We start from the raw sequence: 16,894 nt of genomic DNA on the forward strand, positions 1-16,894 counted from the left end.
AAATTAGTGAATGGCTTAGTATTCACTAATTCAGTGTTTATGGAGACTTTATAGAAAATAAGTACCAGAAAAAAATATAATATATATTATAATTAATATAATAATGTATACACACACAAAAACACACACACACACAGCTATGATCTCTCATTTTAAATATATTCATAAAAATACTTGATATTAAATAGAAGTCTTTAATGATGTATATTTTTACACTATATATGTACCAATGTCAGGCTTATGTTCATTACTTTTATAAAAGCCGTTAACATTTCCACTGCAGAGGAATTCTCTCTAAACCATAAAACTATATCAAGTTGGCCGGGCACGGTGGCTCACGCATGTAATCCCAGCACTTTGGGAGGCTGAGACGGGTGGATCACGAGGTTAGGAGATCAAAACCATCCTGGCTAACACGGTGAAACCCCATCTCCACTAAAAATACAAAAAATTAGCCAGATGAGGTGGCGGGCACCCGTAGTCCCAGCTTCCCAGGAGGCTGAGGCAGGAGGATGGCATGGACCCAGGAGGCGGAGCTTGCAGTGAGCTGAGATCACGCAACTGCACTCCAGCCTGGGCAACAGAGCGAGACTCCGTCTCAAACAACAAAAACAACAACAACAACAACAAAAAACTATATCAAGTTGTTGTTTTAGAGTCATAATTGAAAGCTTGCTTTTTCTTTTTTTGTTGTTTTTTAGCAGAACCAAAGACAAAAACTACATATGATTATCTCAATAGATGCAAAAAAGACCTTTGACAAAATTCAACAGCCCTTCATGCTAAAAACTCTCAATAAACTAGGTATTGATGGGACATATCTCAAAATAATAGGAATTCTTTAGGACAAACCCACAGCGAATATCTTACTGAGTGGGCAAAATCTGGAAGCATTCCCTTTGAAAACTGGCAGAAGAATGGCAATCATTAAAAAGTCAGGAAACAACAGGTGCTGGAGAGGATGTGGAGAAATAGGAACACTTTAACACTGTTGGTGGGACTGTAAACTAGTTCAACCATATTGTGGAAGACAGTGTGGCAATTCCTCAAGGATCTAGAACTAGAAATACCATTTGACCCAGCCATTCCATTACTGGGTATATACCCAAGGGATTATAAATCATGCTGCTATAAAGACACATGCACACATATGTTTATTGCAGCACTATCCACAATAGCAAAGACTTGGAACCAACCCAATGTCCATCAATGATAGACTGGATTAAGAAAATGTGGCACATATACACCATTGAATACTATGCAGCCATCAAAAAGGATGAGTTCATGTCCTTTGTAGGGACATGGATGAAGCTGGAAACCATCATTCTCAGCAAACTATTGCAAGGACAAAAACCAAACACTGCATGTTCTCACTCATAGGTGGGAATTGGACAACGAGAACACTTGGACACAGGAAGGGGAACATCACACACCGGGGCCTGTCATGGGGTGAGGGGACGGGGGAGGGATAGCATTAGGAGATATACCTGATGTAAATGATGAGTTAATGGGTGCAGCACACCAACATGGCACATGTATACATATGTAACAAACCTGCACATTGTGCACGTGTACCCTAGAACTTAAAGTATAATAATTTAAAAAAAGAAAACAAAAACTATATCAAGTTGTTGTTTTAGAGCCTTAATTGAAATCTTTTTTTTTTTTTCTTAAATAGAGTCTCCCTCTCTTTCCCAGGCCGGAGTGCAATGGGGCAATTTTGGTTCACTACAACTTCTGCCTCCTGGGTTAAGTGATTCTCCTGCCTCAGCTTCCCGAGTAGCTGGGATTACAGGCACACGCCACTGGGCTCGGCTAATTTTTATATTTTTAGTAGAGATGGGGTTTCACCATGTTGGCTAGGCTAGTCTGAAACTCCTGACCTCAAGGGATCTGCCTGCCTTGGCCTCCCAAAGTGCTGGGATTACAGAAATATTCTTTTATTATACATTTTTCTAATATATATGTCATGATCACTACCAAATACACATGAAACTCAAAGATGGACAGTTTTTTTTAAGCAAGGACATCTGAATAGGTGGAAACATGTTATGATGTGGGTGAATTTTCACACAGAAAATACAAATATGCAGAAGTCAAATGTATTTTTAGTAAACAATTTGAATTTCCATCCTTACCTACAAACTGCTTGTTGGGCAACAGCTTAATATTGCTATTCTTAAGTAAATTCAGTCACTTCAGGACATAAACTTGGTAAATTTAGAATTTAAGCTCTGTCAACTTAAGGAAAGCATAGTTTTATTCTTCTTTTGCTCTCTAGGATTATATCTAAGTTCTGTGAGGACATGGCATCAGTCTGAAGGCGGATTTTTGTTCTCTGTAATATTGTCACACCCCAAGTCATTAATCAGATCACTACTTCTCCATATTTTTGTGCTGCTGTTCACTACTAACATTTGTAGTCCAACCGTGATCTCTGGCTGCATCCTTATCCTGTGCATCCTTATCTTCTAAATCCTACAGTCCTTTTGGTTTTGTTGTGCCCTTTCAGCTCTTGGGTACAGAAAGCCTTGGCTATTTTCTTTGCCCCAGGCTCGACTATATGGGCCTCATCAAGCTGCTATGCAAACGCATTTGCAGATCAGTTCTTGTTATTCTGTAAGGCCTAAGTGTCCCTGAATTCTGCTCTAGTTATGCAGACACTAGCCTGCCATGACGTCTATAAGAAATAGATTGGCATAAATAACAAAGAATGATAATACCAAGTGTCAGTAAAGATGTGAAATAACTAGAATTCTCACACTTTCCTGGTGGGAATGCAAAATGACTCAGCCCCATTGGAAACATTTTGGCAGTTTCTTATTAAAATAACTATACATTTATTATACAACTCATCATTTGCATATCTAAGGATTATTCCAAGAGAAATAAAAAGTTATCTAACGAGGCCACAGACCCGCCCCCCCACCCCACCAGCAGCCAGCACCCGGCGCAGGCCCCGCAGCCGAGCTGTGCAGTGGCACCATGCAGGTCACCCTGAAGACCCTCCAGCCGCAGACCTTCAAGATAGACATTGACCCGGAGGAGACAGTGAAAGCACTGAAAGAGAAGATAGAATCTGAAAAGGCGAAAGATGCCTCTCCGGTAGCAGGTCAAAAATTAATTTATGCAGGCGAAATCCTCAATGATGATACTGCTCTCAAAGAATATAAAATTGATGAGAAAATCTTTGTGGTGGTTATGGTTATGGTGACCAAACCCAAAGCAGTGTCAACACCAGCACCAGCTACAACTCAGCAGTCAGCTCCTGCCAGCACTACAGCAGTTAACTTCCTCCACAGCAACAACTGTGGCTCAGGCTCCAACCCCTGTCCCTGCTTTGGCTCCCACTTTCACACCCGCATTTATCACTCCAGTATCAGTGACAGTGTCTTCTGAACCTGCACCTGCTAGTGCAACTAAACAAAAGAAACCTGCAGAAATGCCAGCAGAGACACCAGTGGCTACTAGGCCGACATCAACTGATTGTACATTGTGAGATTCTTCTTGGTCAAACCTTTTCGAAGATGCAACGAGTGCACTTGTGACAGGTCAGCCTTATGACAATATGGTAACTGAGATCATGCCAATGGGCTATGAATGAGAGCAAGTAATTGCAGCCCCGAGAGCCAGTTTCAAGAACCCTGACAGGGCAGTGGAGTATCTTGTAATGGGAATCCCTGGAGATAAAGTCAGGTTGTGGTTGACCCCCACCAAGCAGCTAGTACTGGGATTCCTCAGTCTTCAACACTGGCTGCAGTTGCAGCAACTACGACAGCAACGACAACAACAAGTTCTGGAACATCTCCTTGAATTTTTATGGAATCAGCCTCAGTTTCAACAGATGAGACAAATTATTCAACAGAATACTTCCCTGCTTCCAGCGTTACAACAATAGATAGGTGGAGAGAATCCTCAATTACTTCAGCAAATTAGCCAACACAAGGAGCATTTTATTCAGATGTTAAATGAACCAGTTTGAGAAGCTGATGGTCGAGGAGGAGGAGGAGGAGGTGGCAGTGGAGGAATTGCAGAACCTGGAAATGGTCCTATGAACTACATTCAAGTAACGCCTCAGGAAAAAGAAGCTATAGAAAGGTGGGAATTCCTGAAGGACTTGTGATACAAGCATATTTTGCTTGTGAGAAGAGTAAGAATTTGGCTTCCGATTTTCTTCTACCGCAGAACTTTGATGAAGATTGAAAGGGAGTTTTTTATATCTCACAGTTCGCACCAGTGCATTACACCCAACTTGTTCACTGGATTGTCTGGGATGACTTGGGCTCATATCTGCAATACTTGGTATAAGGTAGTAGACTGTTGGGGGTGGGGAGGGAGGGATCTAGGATATTGGACAGGGATAAATACAGTGCATATCTGCTTCAATTAGCAGATGCCGCAACTCCACACCAAGAGAAAAGGTGTAATATGTCAGACACACAAAAAAATAGCCTATATAGGGGCATGGAGATTTGCTAATTCATTCAAGGAATATTTAGTGAACCACTATCGTGTGCTAAGTACTGTTGTGGGAGCAGAAGACTGAAGATGACTAAGAAAATAATCCCTGTCGTCATAAATTTTATATGCTAATGGAGGAGGCAGATAAATTTTAAAAATACCCGCTTAATTTAGAATTGTGCTGAAAATAGAGAAATAAAGGTAGTAAAGAGAAAATAAAGCAGAGTATTGGCCATAGAAAGTGATGGGGGAGGTGGGTGTTCTATTTTATGTAAGATTGTCACAGAAGGAATCTGAAGGAAGTTAAAGAGTGAGCCATGTGCGTACGGAGGGGAAGAGCTTTTAAGGCAGAGAGAACAGCCTGTGACAAAGCCATGATTGAGGGCTTGCATGGCATGCTCAAGGAGAAGTAGGGAGGCCCGTGTGGCTGGAGAAGAGTGAGCAAAAGGGACAGAGGAGAGATGAAATATGATGTTCGTGGTGGTAGATGGTGAATCATTGTAAAGAATTTGGATGATACTTAAGAGAAATGAGAAAACATTGGATAAGAAACATGATATGACTGCCATTTAAAAGTATTGCTCTGGGCTGGGCATGGTGGCTCACACCTGTAATCCCAGAAATTTGGAAGGCCAAGGCCTTGAACTCCTGGCCTCATGATATCCTTCTGCTTCAGCCTCTGAAAGTTCTGGGATTACAGGTGTGGACCACCATGCCTGGCTTCGGACAACTCTTCTATGTTGACATTTGTGTAGTTCTTCGGCCATCATTGGGGCTTTAAAGTCATAATTAGTACACTGTACAACTGGATATAATGATTTTGGAGTTTCCAGCAAATGGTTGATAGTGCTGATAATCTGGGAAAAACCAGAAGGGGAAAAATAGAGGCAAGGTTGAAATCTGGAAAACAACAGTATTTGAGAGCCAGGCAGAGCAGGAAGAGTTCATGAAGGAGATTAAGATGGAATGGTCAGAAAGAGAAGAGAAGAATCACAGGGAGAGTGGCAATATGTACTACAAAGTCCAATGAAAGCTGATCCCTCTCTGCTTTCCTAGGACCTTCTATTACTCCCTCTCTAGATCATTCAGACTAAGAAACACTGGTCTCCTTGACAAAAAGCATGACTGATCCTATGTCTGAGCCTTTGCATTTGCAGTTCCCTTTTGTTTTCAGATCATTACAAGATGATCATTATATGATTCATTATAATCCTTCAAGTCTCAGCTCACAAGACATCTCTTCAGAGTAGCCTTTCCTGATATCCCTAAATTAAAATGGGCTTTACATATTATCCTGCTATAGTATAGCATTTTATTTTACTCTCTTCCTAGCACCAGTCACAATCTGAACTTGTTTAATTCATATATCCTTTTTTAAAAATTAAATTTCTGCACTGGATTGTAGACTCAATGCGAGCCAAAACTTTGTCTTTCTTCTTTACATAATTTTTCTCAGGGCTTAGGACCTTACATCCCACATAGTGGGTGGTCAGTAATTATTTACTGAATGTTTCAAGTCAAGGAGCAAAGTGCAAAGAGAGCTATAAGAAGAATAAATGGAAACAATATCAATACAGGAGAAAAGTCTAACGAAATTAAGAGGTTTCCATTGAATTTGACACAGTCCCTGTCCTCAAACAGCTTTGGTTGATGGCAGTAAGCATAGATCCTGGAAATATACAAGGCATTTCAAAGCAGCATACTTCAATATGATGTAAATGTTATGCAAGTGTGGAGGTAGCAAATGAGTGATATTATAAATACTTTTTAATTTACTCCCAGCATAATAGCTCAGAGGTTTACTCTGCTCTGGTCTTAAGTCACCCACTCATTGCTCTGGGAGTAAGGAAAATGGCACTATTACTGAGCCTTGTTTGAAGCTATGCCATTGGTGCCTGTTGGCTTGCAAATATTTCAGTCATGTCTTTGTTTTTAAGAGGGTGAAGTGCAACAGTTTCAGATTTTATTACTCTAAGGTTTGTGTTGGCTATTGAACGTATTTGTCAGTTGTAAAATTTTGATCTGCTTCATTTTAGAAAGAGGTCACTCACAGAAATTTGTGATCATCAATATGAAAGAAAAGTTTTTGCATTAGAAACAGTCACTTGAACATTATTATTCATCTGGATAATAGATTTTGATTACCTATACCTGTCAGTTTTTTATAGAGCTTAACAGATATACCATCTGTCTTTATAAATGATTTAATGTTAAGATCTTGCATATGGTTGACTCTGCATGGGCAGAGGTGGCAGTAGGCAAATCTGGTCTTCAACGTCTTTTGCCCTTATAGCTGTCTTTGAAGACATCCATTGCCTTATCCACAGTGATCTCTGTTCACAATGGCTGTGACATTGTCCCATCTGGACTGCAGCTGTTAGTCCACTTGAGTCACCATGGAGATATGCCTTATTCCAGTAAGCACAATCATTTTGGGTTCAGTGGTTCTCTTGCTATGTCTGAGCCACACTTAACAAAAGTCAATTTTGTTTTCCTCTGCCACCCTGAGAAGAGGGAAGTTCTGATATTGTCGAAGGCTCTATCTATCTAAATGCACATAGCAGTCATTTTTTTTCTCTTAGGTTTTGCTTCCTTTGGTTCAACCTAGATTCCATAAACTTCTCAGGCAATTGGCCCTTGCCTTGGACTTGGCCTAGAAGCATGGACAATGCCCCTCCCTTGGAGACACACCTAGGTCTAGGTTTGCGTTGCTTTTTTTTTGCTTTGACTTCTATCAACATGCAGGGAATACTGTTTTCTAAATTGGCCATGGAAACCTAGGGAAAGCTGTGCACTTCATCATATTTTATCCTAAATTGTTTGCTATATTATGAATCTTATATAGAAGACTCCTTTCTACTCTTTTGCCTCATTGTTTAGACTTCTGAATTCAAAACCCAAGAAGTGATTACTTTTTTTCTGTTTTATGTTGTCAAATCCCTTTTCTGAAACAATCAGATGAGAACAGCTTAGCTGACTAAGCAGAGAGTAAACCAAAGACATGGTAAGAGACCATTCTGGGTGTGTGGGTGGGGATCACATTGGCTAGTATTTTAACCTTATTATTCCATCTCTCAATTAAATGTCAACTTTTTATTTAAAAATAAGAGTTATAAGTAGCCAAATCATGTAATTTCCATTTCAGTGCCTCATGTTCTCCTATCCATGCATTAACAGAAAGGTTAATAAGAATTGAAAAGGAAAATTAAGGAAGTGAGGCAGCAGAATAGACACTAGGGAACGTTTAATTATTGGATTTTCTCTGATTCCATTACTGAGATATTCTTTGTGTTCTTGGTACGTATTTGCAGTACTAATCTAATCTACCCCTCCCCTGCCCCACAAGAAGAAGTGGTGAAGGAGTACGTAAAGTAAATGAGGACCTATATTTGGTAAATTTCGTTCCTAGTCTTTCCAGGTGCCTCTCCCCGCTCCAGAGTCTGAAATCTTAACCCTCAATGCATACACATACACACACATACACAGATAAATGTACACATAAACACAGATGCACATATACTTGGGAGTCATTTTGATTAAGAGACTACTCTTTTGGAGTACAAAAGCTAGTCTTCATCCAATAGTAGTTTGTTTTCAAAAAAGTCTGGATTTGGAGGTTTAAGAGAAGAAGAAAACAAGAAGAAAAAGAAGAAAGAAATGGATTTTGTCAACGTGAATCCAATTCTACATTCCTGTGGTCATTGTTTCACTTCCTCCTGTATCTTTAACACAAGAACTAGATTATGCTACACTTGGAAAACTTTGGAAACTGAACTGTAAACAGTATAGAGAATTGATAGAGAGTTAGAAAATGAAGAAAAGTTAAAGGATACCAATTGGAGAATGATGAAAAATTGTAGAATGATGGAGAACTGGAGAATTATGAAAAGTTGTTAGGATTTATTTTTTAGAAGGTGATCTGTTTCTACATGGAAGTGCTGGAATTTGTGGTAGAGTTGGGAAAACACCCCCCAATCCTACAGATCCAGTGTTTAAACACCAACCTCTGAAATTTAAGTTGGTGGCCCTTGAGAGTCATGGAAGAAATTGAGCTATTAGAGTAAATTAGTAATTACCATGCTACCTATTCAGACCTCAATACTGAGGTATTGTTTTTATTATTATGTTATGGCATGTTGCTTTATAATGCACTTAAATCATCTCTGCCATCAGTGTTTTATGTCTTTAACTATAAGCTCCTTGAGGGCAGTGGTTGTACTATTTATTTCTTAGGATCTTTCTACAATGTTTCATATGTTTGGCTCACATAAAACACTTGAAGCATGTTAATTAATATTCCTTTAGAGTGAAACTTATGAGCTTTCTTCTCTCCAAGTTATTTCCAATGTACTTACTCTGTCTTTCTGACTAGTTTGTAAACTTACTGGAGGCAGGGACAAAGCCTTCCACTTAGTTTCATTTTCTCATGCCTAGAAGAGTGATAGACACGGATGGGCTCATTAAATACTTGTTGATGGATTGAATGACTGACTAGAAATTTGCTTGAGGTTCTAGTTCTGGGAAATTAAAGCCTTAGTTTGTCTGAACAAACAATCAAATAAAGAAAAATAGAATAGCAAAGTATCTCTAGATGTCCTACTAGTTCTGATAATTTCACTAATACGGGATCTTATATTTATTAGAACTTGTTTGGTTTCTGATAACAGAATTTCTATTCAAAATTGCTTTCCTCAAATAAATTGAATGAATGAACAAATGTAACAAAATTAAATTTACCCGGTTACGTAACTGACAAGCCTATGAGCACAAGACCAGTTTCATCTGTCTTCTTTGCTAGTCTCTGCTTTTCTCCTCATTGCCTTTTTAGTAACACAGACTTTTCTCTCATTTGTGGCTCAGGTTTCCTTCTTACTACACTAGAAAGTATCAGGGCTGACTTCTGATCACTCCATGGCTTGACTCAGATTATCTTCATGGGTTTGAATCACTATTCTGGCCAAAGGGTTGTAATATTGGCATTATGCAGGTCTGAGTCACATGTTCATCTCAGAATCAGATGGTACGTTCAATTAGACTCAGGCTGACATTGGGGAAGGGATATTTCCCCGTTACAAAATTGAGGTATTGTTTTCAAAAGAAGGAGAATGGATGTTGTATAGGCAAAAGCCACGGCTATCTCAGAGATTCTCTTTTTAGTTTTTCCCAAAATGGAGTCAATGGTTAAACTGTTGTACTAAAAATATTTTCTTATGTAATAATTCATTTCTTCATTTTATGTTCATCAGCTGTCTTTCACGATACACTATTAATCCAATAAAACTACAGATCAACCAGCTGTTGATATTGGAACCTGGATATTGTACATTGCATGTATAATTCTCTTGGACTTTCTGATAAATTGGAAATAGCTTTGGGCCCTTCAATCTTGTCCCTACTTTCTCTATCATCTTAGAAGCCTGGGCTGGAAAAAGCTACTAACGTTTGCTTTAATACAGTGTTTTTTAAACCTAACTATGCATCAGAATCACCAGCTGTTATTAGAAAATACTGATATCCAGGCTCCATGCCCAGAGGTTCTTATTTCATTAACCTGTAGAAAGAATCAGGCATTTGAATATTTTTGAAAACACTAGTGAGTCTCATATGCAGACATGGTTGGGAACCTCTGTAAGACTTGCTCCCTTTGCAGTGACTTTAAGGGGCTCTGTGAATCAGGAAATACAAACAATGAACACAATTATACCTAACATAGTTTCAGTCTGCAACTATTGACAGCTGCACAGTTCCCTCCAGGTGTACATTTCCCCCTGTCCATCACACCTTTGCAAAACCCAGCAAACAACTGTAATCACAACAGAGAAGTTCACGGAAAGGTTGACACCAAAGATGTGTTTTTCCTTTTGCTCATGTGCTAATTTTCTTTTCACATTTATAAACACTGAGTGGTTTATATTTTTGGCCGGGTTGTGCTTCTGAGTTAATATGCATTGTGAGTGCCAGTTAAGCAAAGTTTTCCCAAGAATTTACAATTGTTTGTGGTTTAGAGGTCACTCATAATGGCTTAAAGAGTCTACCTGGAGTTTTGATCTTGCATTTTTTGCTTTTCCTACAGAATGCTACTATTTTTTCTTAGTTAATTAAATATCTTTCTTTAGGAACGTACAGGGTGTACCATGAGCAATTCTGACATATGATTTAATCTATGTGTGACTACATTTTAAATAAATTTGGGAAGGATCAAACAATGAAGCGGAGCCCATCAATATTGGTACTAAAAATGAGACAGTAAGTTGATACAGAGTAAAATCTACATAAAATTTAGGAAACCACAGAATGCATGTGATATCTAAGCTTAGATATCACGTTATGTTTAATTATCTCCCAAATCATTAAAATATTGTGAGAATTTAATTATTCTGGAATTTAAAAATACATATTAAATTGTTTTCCTCTTAGTTGTACTTCAAATCATTATTTTAGGTTTGGAAAATCACAATAACACAAAAATAGAGCAAATAAGGCGTGTAGAGAAGTAAAATTCAGGAGTGATTCTCTGTTTTCACTTCAAAGAGATCATTGTGCTGTTATAGATTGTGAGAGGATTACAGGAAATTAAAGTTCTAGAGTAAATAAAACCATGTTTGAATTTTCCCAATGTCACAGTTCAAACTCCACAACCTAGCACAGTTGACATTCTAATTGAGTCTATAAATTGAGTCAGCTTTTGGAATTGATGTATAAACTGAAAGATAACTCATGAATTGCTAATTGTGTTTGATTTGAATTTTATTACTTTTGACCAAAGGCATTACAAGATTTACATGGTAAGAAGGAGATACAGTATGGCCTCCAAAATTATTTATGAAAATTAAAATAGAACAAAGATAATGAGGTGTTGAATGTATTAATTGGTAGTTATATAGATAATATCTTAAAATAACTTACCAGGCCAATAACAATTGTGTCTTTCCTGATGTAGAGACCATTTGATATTTAGCTAGGTTATACACAATAATCTAGCCATGGAAATTAGCAAAATCTGAAGGTATAATGAGAAAAGGACTAAATATGAACATTAATTAAACCTCAAGCCCCGACTTCAAGGAATAATTCTTCACTTGTTTAAGATACCAATGTGAGATGAATCATTCCACTAAAAGTACACACCGTCTGAGAGTTCCAGTTGCTCCACATAGTCACTAGCATTTGGTATTATCAATCTTTGTAATTGTAGACATTTTAGTAGAAGTGTAATGATATTTCATCATCGTTCTAATTTGCGTTTTCCTGATGACTAATGATATTGAGCATTTATTCAGATGCATGTTTATCTTCTTTGAAGAAATATCTGTTCAAATCTTTTGCCTATGTTTTTATTGGATGTTTGAGTTCTTACCATTGACTCGTAAAAGTTATTTATGTATTCAAATGCAAATTCTTTTTCACATATATGTATTGTAAATATTTTCTGCCAGTCTGCTGCTTGTCTTTTTGTTTCCTTAGTGCTGTCTTTAGAAGGACAGAAATTTTTAACTTTGATGATGTCCTATATATAAATTTTTTCTTTTATGGCTTGTGCTTTTTGCATCCCCTCTAAAAAATTTTCGCCTATTCTAAGGTTGAAAAGATTTTCGCTTGTGAAAGTTTTTTTTTTTTTTTAATTTAAACCTTAAGTTAAATATGCACTTACCATACAGCATAGGAATTCCACTGGTAGAATGCAAGGCATACCTCTTGGGTCCTTTCATTCTTTTAGCTTTTAGCACTGAAGAGGATGCAGAGGCATAAGAATTACACAACGGTCTTTGGGGACTTGGAGGAAAGAGTGGGTGTGGTGAGGGGGTGAGGAATAAAATACAACATATATGGTGCAGTGTATACTGCTTGGGTAATGGGTGCACCAGGATCTCACAAGTCACCACTAAAGAACTTACTCATGTAACCAAATACCACCTGTACCCCAATAGCTTATGGAAAAATAAAATAAAAAAAAAGAAATGAAAACATATGTCCACAGAATGATTTGAACACAAATGTCCAAAACATCTTTCCAAATGAAAACAACCTAAATGACCATGAACAAATGAATAGATCAACATATATGGTACATACACACAATGTGGCATATGCACACACATCAATACAAAGGAACAAACTACTGATACATGCAACAAGGTGGATTGACCTCAAAACATGATGCCAAGTGAATGGGGCCAGAGAGAAAAGAATAAAAACTGTACAATTCCACTTACATAAAATTCTAGAACAGGAACAGTGAGTAATCATAGTAATAGAAAACAGATCAGTTGTTTCCTGTTCAAGAAGTGGGGGAAGATTTGACTGGAAAGGGGCATAAAGAAACTTTTGGGAATGATGGACATGTCCTCTATCTTGATTGTGGTGTGGTTACATGGGTATGTACAATTGTCGAAATTCATCAAACTGTCCACATTTTGATGCACTTTAACATATGTAAAAACTGGGAAAATTTGATTAAAATGTTATTAAAAATACTACAGGGTTTGCAAGTAATGGGGTACTTGTTAAAAATCCATATGAATGGCTTTTTAAAATGTGATTATTGGTAGAATTTCAAGCTCTTAAATCTCCAAATTCCTACATTATTATTTTTTAAAATAAGATATTTTTCTCAAAGGAAATTTTAAAAATACAGAAAAATTAAAATAATAAAAAAATCACTCCTGTTTCAACACTGAAACCCAAGTTTTTCTCTATGCATTGTATTTTTCTTTTTACAGCTTTAATCACATTATTTATATAATATTGTAGTCTACTTTCTTCATTTAACATTGTATTTTAAGGATTTTTCCAAAGAATGAAATTCTTATGGTTTGTGCACAGTTTTTACTATGTGATTTTAACTGTACACAATATTCAGAGAATAAATACCATAAATTATTCACAATTATCTCCTACTTTTGAACACTTTTCTTTCTTGTTTGCTCTTGTATTTTTCCCCTATCTAATGCTGTGTTGATTAGCATACAACGTTTTCCACATTGAGGATTATTTACTTAGGATAGATTCCCAAACACCTTGATTAAAGGGTAATACAGTCAACATTATTACTTGTAACAAAAAGATTAAAACTGCTTCTTCTGCATGGCTTTTCTGTTAGTTTTCTATTCTAGGAAATCTTTCATTCTTTTAGCTTTCCAATTAATTATTGTTTTTTTGAGGCAGGGAGCAAAAGAGAAAGAGGATTTTCACCTACTCTCTGAATGTACTGCATTGCCTGAATTAGCCTCATCTATCTGTCAAAGTGCCCAGAAACCATGATGATAGGAGCTGTGGAAATAGATATCTAGCATATGGGAACCTGCTTATAATTTCTTGCTCACAGCATTTATCCCACATACAGCATTTATCTTTAAAAGAGCAAGACTAATGAACCCGTATGTATTGTTTTCTACTTATAGCACATCCTCATTTGAAATACATCCCATGAAAAATAAAACTCTGCTAATGAGTAAGGAATTGCAATGTTTTATAGTGAGTAGTGTCATAATACCTTGGTGTAATTCTTGCTTTTGCCACTGACCTTACTGAGTTTTGAATTTTTTTTTTAAGTTAGAAAACTTATTGTCCGTAAAAGTCTTTGATCATCTCTGACCTAGAATACTATGTAACTACACCTTTCAATAAAAATTAATCATGCTTCAAGCATATTGAGATTGGACAAACAGATTACTGAGGAGGTGTCCATTTGGGGCAGTTATTTTTGCATTAACAAAGGATTTGCAGTAGTATTCCCAGAAATGTTGTGAATTGCAACTCTGGCATGGTTTGCAAAAATTCAGATTGTGATAGACTCATTCAGGAATACATCTGTTACTAAGTGATGGGCAATATAAAATAGTGGTTAAGCTCTGTCATTTAAAATCTGTATATTTGGGGGCAAGTTACATGGTCTCTCTAAATCTGAATTTCATCCTTTGTGAAATGGACAATGAGGCAACTTTCCTCACAGTTTGTTGTAAAGTTTAAATGAGATAATGCATATACAATACATGCCTCATACATTGTGGATACTCAATAGGAGACATGATTGTGGCTGTGTTTACAGAAAATGCAGTAACTAGGAATAATTCCATCATACCTCACAATTCTACTTGTTCTTTTCTCATTCTCCATTCTTTGAACTCTTATCCCTGGACAACTTTGGCACAGCCATCCACTTCCCTCATTTTCAAATCTTGACCTCTCTTTTGGGAGGTAAATAGCACTACAGCCTCATATTCTCCAATAAAATGTACACCACCACATGGACTAAAACCTGGATGTCCTCTGAGGACCTCATTACTCGGCAACCCTTTCACTCTCTCTTCTTTTCTTAGCACATTCTACCCTTCACAACTGGGAGGAGACATTGTGTCCCCCTCTACACTATGCTTTCTTTAGATCAAAGTTTCCCTTCTTCCTCCTACGCTGCATCTTTGAGGCTCAATCCTTCTAGATAGGTCATCGTCTTTTTCCCATGGTGATCATTTACAGATATTTTCCTAGCCACTTTCCACCTTTCACTAACTTTTGGCCTCTGTATTTTTTTTTGTTTGTTTGTTTGTTTTTTGAGATGGAGTCTGGATGTGTCGCCCAGGCTGGAATGCAGTGGCGCGATCTCAGTTCACTGCAACCTCTGCCTCCCAGGTTCAAGCAATTCTCCTGCCTCAGCTTCCCAAGTATCTGGGATTATAGGTGCACTACACCATGCCCAGCTAATTTTTGTATTTTTAGTAGAGATGGGGTTTCACCATGTTGGCCAGGCTCGTCTCGAACTCCTGACCTTAGGTGATCTGCCTGCCTGGCAGATCCCAAGTGCTGGGATTACAGCCACCGTGCCTGGCCTGGCCTCGGTATCTTTATTTCCTGTCATCATTCTTGGGAACTTGGCTTCTCAGCTTCTTCACTTCTCTTTGCAGTGACCTTTCCATCTCCACCCACTCCAAAATCTCAAATGCATATATTCTTCTCTCCAACCACAACTTCCCATAATTCTGGTACTTCCTACTTCATGGCAGTAAATCCATTGATCCTGTTGCTTACTCATAATCCTTCAACTCATTTATCTTATCACTTTCCTTCCTTTCTAGCTTAGATTTCATGATTCATTAACTTAATTTCTCCCTACCAAATATTCAAATGCTCTTGCCCTGTATCATTCTGCTGTATAAACTTTGTAAAATTCTAATCTTGGTTTGACTTTTCTTGCCCTTTCCATATCTGCTCATGAAGAAGGGAGCAGATATACCTTATTCCTCATAGCTGAGGAATAAACCAAAACATCAGAGACCTTAAATGGCATCTGAACATTACTCCATAATTCTACATTAAAAAATTAATCAGTATTTTAAAATTTGTTTTACTCTCATTTCTTTCCCTCTCATTTTAGCTAATAATCTAGTATCGTTATGAACATAGAAACTAAAAGATGGAAACTTTGTTACTTTCTTCATCACCAAAATTGGTGATCCAAAGCTGTCTGCAAGGGTACTTATCTCTTTCTTTCTTACTATTAAAATGAAGGAAATATCCCTTCTCCTTTCAAATGTTGGTAGCTGCACACATACTCCAGATCTCATCCCTTATCACTTCTCACTTTCTTAAAGTCTTTGCTCAGTTGCTCATTCTCTGTCCCCACTTCATCATCAATCTTTATCTTCCAAAATGATCTTTCCCGTAACACAAAAATGCTTTATTATCTCCCATCTCCACACTTCCTTGACTCTGGAACTCCTGCTATTACCCCATTGTCCCCACCTTTTCACAGCCTGGCTTCCCAAGAGTGGCTTGCAAATGCTACTTTTACATTTTTACGGAATTCACTCTTCAGCAAGTTCTAGAATGACTTCTACTCCTGCCACTTCACAAAAACTGCTTTTGTAAGACCATCAACAACCTTCACGGTACCAATTTCTAAGGTCAATTTTCTGACCTTATCTTTATTGGCCATCTAACGGCATCTAGTGATATCTTTAAGAAAATAAGACCCAATTCTCTAAAATTGGCCGATACAAAGAATCTCCAAATGGGAGAGAGGTGGTTGTGCCTGTAAACTTCTCTCCATTTCCAAGATGCATATTTATTTCCCTTGGGAGACCTCCCAGTAACCATATGCCACACAGAAGCCCCTGTTCCTTCTCTTCTCTAACTTCTAGTTCAAATGTGATGGACTTATCTCTCAGTACTCTTAATTCAGATGTAGACGTAGGCTCTTCTTTAAGATCTCTCAGCACAGTGGGAACAAGTAAACAAACTTACCTAAAAGCTCAGGAATAACAAAAGAAAATAAATCCGGAAAGAATTTAGCAAGCCAATATTCTGGTCTACAGGCATGGCTCATTCATCTGCGGTGTAGGGCTCCCAAAGTGCTCATCCTTAAAGAATGGTTTGTGGTCTGTTACACATGAGGGGTCTCCTTTGGGCAGAAAATGACCCTCAAAACACAAATTCT

At 37.7% G+C, this 16,894-nt stretch overlaps 1 pseudogene; it reads left to right on the plus strand.

Moving 5' to 3' along the window:
• The first annotated feature begins 1,882 nt into the window (after positions 1 to 1,882).
• LOC108583907 lies at positions 1,883 to 11,994 on the plus strand (annotated as a pseudogene).
• Positions 11,995 to 16,894: the final 4,900 nt, after the last annotated feature.

This window comes from Papio anubis, chromosome 2, assembly GCF_008728515.1.
Source record: "Papio anubis isolate 15944 chromosome 2, Panubis1.0, whole genome shotgun sequence".
NCBI classification, from domain to species: Eukaryota; Metazoa; Chordata; class Mammalia; order Primates; family Cercopithecidae; genus Papio; species Papio anubis.